Genomic DNA, 6,564 nt, shown 5'->3' with positions numbered 1-6,564 from the left:
TGTAGATTTCGTTTGCCAATTCGCTTGAATTTGAAACCTTGTTCTTGGCCTTGAAAATGATCTTACCTTGCCCTATGAAGTTATTTGAAACTAAAAGATTGAGCAATTTAGCCTAGATTGTAAATTTCGCTCCTGACCCTTGCTGAAGGTCCAGGGCGAAAATGTTGTTCAAGTTTATTTCTTGCTAATTTTGGCTAACTTTTTTTGTGCGGGGTTTCCCAAAGAGAAGATTGGACATTACTGGATGCATTTGAAAGTTTGAAAGTTTGAAAAAATGGTGAATTTTGGGCAACAAAGACAAAAATCGCTCCTGGCCTTCACTGAAGGTCTAGAGCGAAAATTTCAAAGACACAATTTTCTTGCAAGGACAAAGTGATTTTATGATTGAAATGAATGAGGAAGGGTGTGTTTTGCCTGTTGAAGATAATTTGGAGGGCTAACAAAAGATGGATAAGCTTGAATTTGCAAAATCGCTCCTGACCCTCACTGAGGGCCCAGGGCGAAAAACCTAATATCCAACCTTTTTCTCCAAAATTGAGCTAAGCTAAGCCTAGGCAAAAGTTATAAATGGTGTTTGAAATGCCTTGAAGTGGAATTGAGATGCTAGGAGTGCAAATTTTGATGACAATAAGGAAAATCGCTCCTAACCCTCTCCAAGGGTCCAGGGTGAAATTTCCAAGTATGCCCACTTTCCTTGCATTTTGAGATGATATTTTTGTTTCCAAGACTCAAAAGGGAGTGGAGAACGATGTTCTACACCTTGAGAGTAATTTGAAGTTGGAATGATCAAGAATTTGTGCAAAAGACTCAAAAGTCGCTCCTGACCCTCACTGAAGACCCAGGGCGAAATTTGCAAAACCAACAACTTCCCTTCAAGATTGCGCTAAGGCAAGGTTGTGCTAAGGTGGAAAGGTCCTCCAAAACGTGATGAACAAGGATTTACCTCCAAAACTTGATGATCCTAGCCAAAATTGCAAAAGTCGCTCCTGACCCTCACTGGAGGCCCAGAGTGAAAATCTTTGAAGCCCCTATTTTGCATTGCAAAAGCAAATCAAGCATGCATGGAATGAGTAAAGGAGATCATTGCTTACCCCACAAGGAGAATTGACAATTAAAAGACGAAGGATTAAGAGCAAAATTGAAAAATCGCTCCTGACCGTCTCTGAGGGTCTAGGGGAAAAAAGTCCTAATAACACTTTCCTCCTAGAGATCAAATGAAATCAAATTCAAAACTTCAATTAAAAATACCATTTAAATGTCTAGATGAAGTTTTGGACGAAAAAAGGGAGGTGTGCAAGGTCTAGATTGAAAAACCGCTCCTAACCCTTGCCAAGGGTCCACAACGAGATTAGTGATATCCTTCATTTTTTACATTATTTGAGTGTGATATTCTTAAAAAATTCACCAAATTTACTCACTTCAAAGCCTTTGGAAGATTAAATCAAATTCACATTAAATTAAAGGCATTTCAATTTAATAAATTAATTTTGTACCTTGAAATAATCAAAATAAACATCTTAGAGGTATTAAAATTAATTTAAATAATTAAAAGATTAAAGGTTGAGCGCACAAGGCATTATTTTGTCTTTATTTATCAAGTCGGCCTTCTTCTTGGTGGTTTTTTATTTTATTTTAAGGCTTAATTGCTAGGTCGGCCTCAACAAGAATCAAGGTAAGCGCTCTATATAATGGGAGAGGTTCCTTAGCAAATTCAAATCATTCTTGCATTATCTCTCATGCGAACTTGAAGAGCATATTTTGAGGAGCGAAATCCAGAAGATTGAAGGTGAAATTAAGCAAGTTTGAAGGTGAATTTCCAGATTTTGGAGAAGCTAGTGGAAGGTGAAGCTCTTTCGAAGGCTAAAGGAGGCGTACTTCATCCAAGGGAGGGCTATAAGTCTTGCCCAACGAAATCCAGTCTTCTTCCTTCATTTTTCAAGGTTTTGTACTTAAGTACTCAAGGGAAGGTATGAAGAATTACTTTTTTGAAGATCTCATTCAAGACTTATTATGATCCCATTGCAATTTTGTAAAATCTAAGTCTTGAAAATCCAATTTCCATTCATGATTAATTTGAAAATGTATAGTTCTTGATTTATCATGACTTTTTTCAAATTAATATCTTAAGTTTTACCTTTGAAAGGTCTTAAATTTCATGCTTTGAGGTTTGATACTCAAAAGACTAACTTTAATATTTTGTGTAGGCATCAAATGGAGATCCCGGAGTTGGAAAATCAAGCCAGATCAAGGACGGACTCCTCCAAGAAGATCAAGCAAGGATAAGGGCGACCTCCTCCAGTCAAGCATCGACAAGGACGGCCTTCTTCGATCCGGCATCATCATGACTAACCTCTTCCAATCCAGCATTTCAAGGCGAGGTACATCATCATCCTGCACATCAAAGACAAGAGGAGTTAGAGCAAGGGTTCGTTGAAGAAGCAGATAGTTCCAGAAGAGTTAATTAAAGCTAATTTCTCAACATTACCAAATTGGCATCAATCGAGTGTCAGACTAGGTGGCATCCCAGTCATCACTTCTCCAATTGGATTGGTCCACCTCAGCGTGTCCAAATTCAATGTACCTAACTCATGGAAGGTGGCACAAACTTTGATGTACCTACCCCAGCTATCCATTGGTCAATTTTTTCAGAGAAGACATGTGTCCAATTAATGCAATTTTATCATTGGTCAAGCATTAAATGTTATGTAATGGTTGTAACAAACCCTAATTAGGGTTTTCATTATTGAATCTTGGCCATTGATCTCAAATGAATCTGAGCCATCGAATTGTATTCAGGGCACTATATAAGCCCCGACTTTTCATTTTGTAAAGGCAGTTAGAAGCAATTAGAAAGAAGTTAGCGATTAGAGAGTAGTTAGAAGGTGATTAGCTAGTTGATAGAATAGCAATTAGAGTAGAGTAGAGAGAGAAGGCAAAGATTGTTGCCAAGATGTTGTTGTAAAAGACTTGTAAAACTTCATTGAAGAAATGGTGAAATTTATGGGTCGATCCGACAATTTGCATGGTCTCTATACTTCTCGTATTTGATTTCATGTTATTAGATGAGTGGAAGAAATGTGCTTGATTGATGGTGAAATTCGTATATCCATACTACTAGCAGTTTGTTGATTGCAGACTTGCCTTGTGTAGTCAACTGGAATCATTCAGCTTAAGCTTAACTTCAATTGTCGCTTCTTTATTGATATGCATCAGCCTGATGGTGTCTATGCCTGCAGTGATGATTTGAACATCATAAAGCTTTCCTTCGAAGATAGCACTAACCTTGTGGAGATGGTCCTGGGATGTCAAGACAAGACTTAGTTAGAATTTCATCAAAGATCATTCATTGCTCTTACATTCTTAGTGTTAGGATTAGATCCTTTCCTCGCCCTCATCTTTTTTCCTTTTTTTTCAAATCTAAGTCAGTGAAATCCTATGTTCCAGCAATATTCAAAGCAAATCAGAAGTTCAGTCATCAAGTGTAAGTCCCCTTGTGATTCCAGCAAAATCACATCATACCACAGAGAGCTTCTCCACACGTAGAGATCCTACAACAAAGAACCTTGAAGTCACCCTGATTGATCCTTTTTGCGATATCTTCAGCATTCAGAGGCTTTACTCAAGAGAGGATAAGGTACCCTTTAGGTATTTTATTCTGTGTTTGATAGTGTACAAAAAACACGTCAACAGGACCTCTCCATAAAGAATCAAACTTTTTGTGCAAACCCTTTGGTTCCCTCCTTTTGTCCCATAACAAGACTTGATCACCAACTGCGAAGTCACGGGAAGTTGTTTTCCTATCAAACAACACCTTCACTTGGCTTTGGTGTGCAGCAATCATATCTACTACTCCAGCCCTTGTTTCTTCCAGCTGAGAAAGAAACATAATCCTCTTGTCTAGTGAATCTTGATATGTTTCGTCTTCAATGGCCTTGGCGAGCTTTAGTGCTAGAAGTTCCATAGTGATTGGAATCTTGGCATTCAACCCATACAAAAGTTGAAAAGGTGACATACCAATTGCTCTTTTTGGAGTTATAAGATCCACCCATAGCGCATCATAAAGAGCTTTATGCCAAATCCGTTGTTTCTCATCAAAAAGTTTCCTCATAATAGTAACCAGATTCTTGTTGCTTGACTCAGGCTGACCATTTCCTTGCAGATAATAGTCAGATGAGTGTGAAAGAGTAATACTATGATCAAAGCAAAAGTCAATTATCTCATAAGATGAAAAACATGAAGCATTATCAGCTACAATCTTATGAGGAACACCAAACCTTGAGACGATGTTCTCCTTTAGAAATTGAAAAACCACCGCCGAGGTAAATTGCTTAGTTGGAATTGCTTCCACCCACTTGGTGAAGTAATTTATTGTTGTGAGGATGTATACGTGATCTGCACTTGATGTTGGATTGAAAGGTCCAATGAAGTCCAATCCCCACTGTTTGAAAGGCTCTTCAATTATTACTGGCTTTAGTGGAAGTGCAGCTAGTTTAGGCTTGCCAACAAATTGCTGACATTGCTCACACTTACGAACCCAACTGTATGTATCTTTAAACAATGTTGGCCAGTAATACCTAGCATGCAAGATTTTGAGTGTAGTAACAGGGGCAGAAAAATGTCCTCCAGAAGCAAGATCATGAAAAGCTTGAAGTAATCTTACTTGTTGTTGTTTGTCCACGCAGCGCAGGAAATTGCCATCTAGACCCTTCTTGTACAGACCTTTGTCCCATAGGACAAAATTCACTGCTTTAAGCTTTAAGGTTCACTTTTCTTTCCTTGATAGGTGTGCAGGACAATCTCCATATGTTAAGAGATATGCCAGGTCAGAATACCACTCATCAATAGTGCTAACAAATAGAACATGAGGAAGATCTTGATTAACACCTTCATTTTCAAGCACCACTTCATCTATTGATTTGTTGTCAGCTATCAACTGACATAGACCTTTTCCATGAACCAACTTAGTGGGCTTGATTTCCATATCATATTCTTGAATCTTGGCAACCCAGTTGCCTCTTTAAGTCCCAAACTCTTGTTGCGTCAGAATCGACTTGACAACAGCATCAGGAACAAGAGCAATGACATGCGAATTCAGAATATAAAACCTGAAATGTTTAACCGCTTTCACCACAGCAAAAGAATTCTTCTCCATTTCTGAGTATTTCAACTCGTGAGCCTTCAGTGGATAACTCATGAATGCAATAGGTGATTCCACACCTTCCTTATTTCTCTGCATTAGTATAGCCAAACAAGTATGATCTGATGCATAGCTATACATAATGAATTCTTTAGTATAATCTGGGCATACTAAGACTGGAGCATTTGCCATGGCTTCCTTGATCTAATGGAAAGCTTGTTTCCCTTTGGGAGTCCATTTGAAGAGAGAATTACCTTTCATCATATTGACTATATGACGAGTTTGTTCAGCAAAGTCTGGAATGAATCTTCGCAGGAAATTAACTTTTCCAAAGAATGAATGAACGGCAATTTTGCTTGTTGGCAAGGAAAGGTCACGGATAGCTTTTACCCTTTCTGCATCAATTTTTATACCTTCCTTTGAAATAATATGCCCAAGCAATTTACCTTCAGTGACCCCAAAAACAGATTTCTTTGGATTGAGGGAAATTCCATGCTGACAGCATTTTTCTAAGACTCGTTGCAGGTGAGAAAAATGATCTTGACGTTCTTTAGAATAAACTGTCAAATCATCCAAATAGACCACAATGAACTTACCAAGAAAAATTAGGAAAGCCAAGTCCATTGCACGTTGGAAAGTTGCTCCCGCATTTATCAATCCAAAAGGCATCCTGCGATATGCAAAGGTACTCCAAGGTGTATTGAATGTGGTCTTATGTTGATCTTGCTCCAGCACTTCTACCTGATTATAACCTGAAAACCCATCCAACATGGACATCATTTCTGCTCTAGTAACAGCTTGTAGGACATGGTCCATGACAGGTAAAGGATAATTATCCTTCAAGGATGCTTGATTCAAGTTTCGAAAATCTACACATATCTGAATTTCGCCATTCTTCTTACATACAGGTACAATATTGGCTATCCAAGAAGAATGGTGGATGGGGAAGGTTATCCTTTCTTTCAACATCTTTTGTACTTTAGCAAAGATAGTGTCGGAGATTTTTGGGTTGTATTGCCTTTGCTTTTGATAGAAAGGCATAATACCTGGTTTCAATGGAATGTCATGGTGGAGCTCTTCAGGACGAAAAGACTTTAGATCTTCATAGGAGTATGCTAAGTCGTCAACATATTGCTGCAATAATGCAACAAATTTCTGCCTTTCTCCTTGTGAACAACACTTTCCAATGTTGATCATTTTTGGATTGTCTTCAGTCCCAATGTTTATTTGTTCATATTCCATTGACCCTGTAGTTGATCTTTGTTGCTTCTTAACATAGCGATCATGCTTGTCAAAAAGCTTTTCTAGCGAAACTAGACCCTTGGGGATCTTGTTTCCTTTTAATTGCATAAACTTCTCTCCTGTTTCTGCGTCAACACTTTCAATTGCATCCTTTGAAGGGCAGTGACTACCTTCAAAGTACAGAT

This window comes from Cryptomeria japonica, chromosome 3, assembly GCF_030272615.1.
Source record: "Cryptomeria japonica chromosome 3, Sugi_1.0, whole genome shotgun sequence".
Lineage (NCBI taxonomy): Eukaryota > Viridiplantae > Streptophyta > Pinopsida > Cupressales > Cupressaceae > Cryptomeria > Cryptomeria japonica.
Note: the sequence above shows the minus strand (reverse complement) of the source record.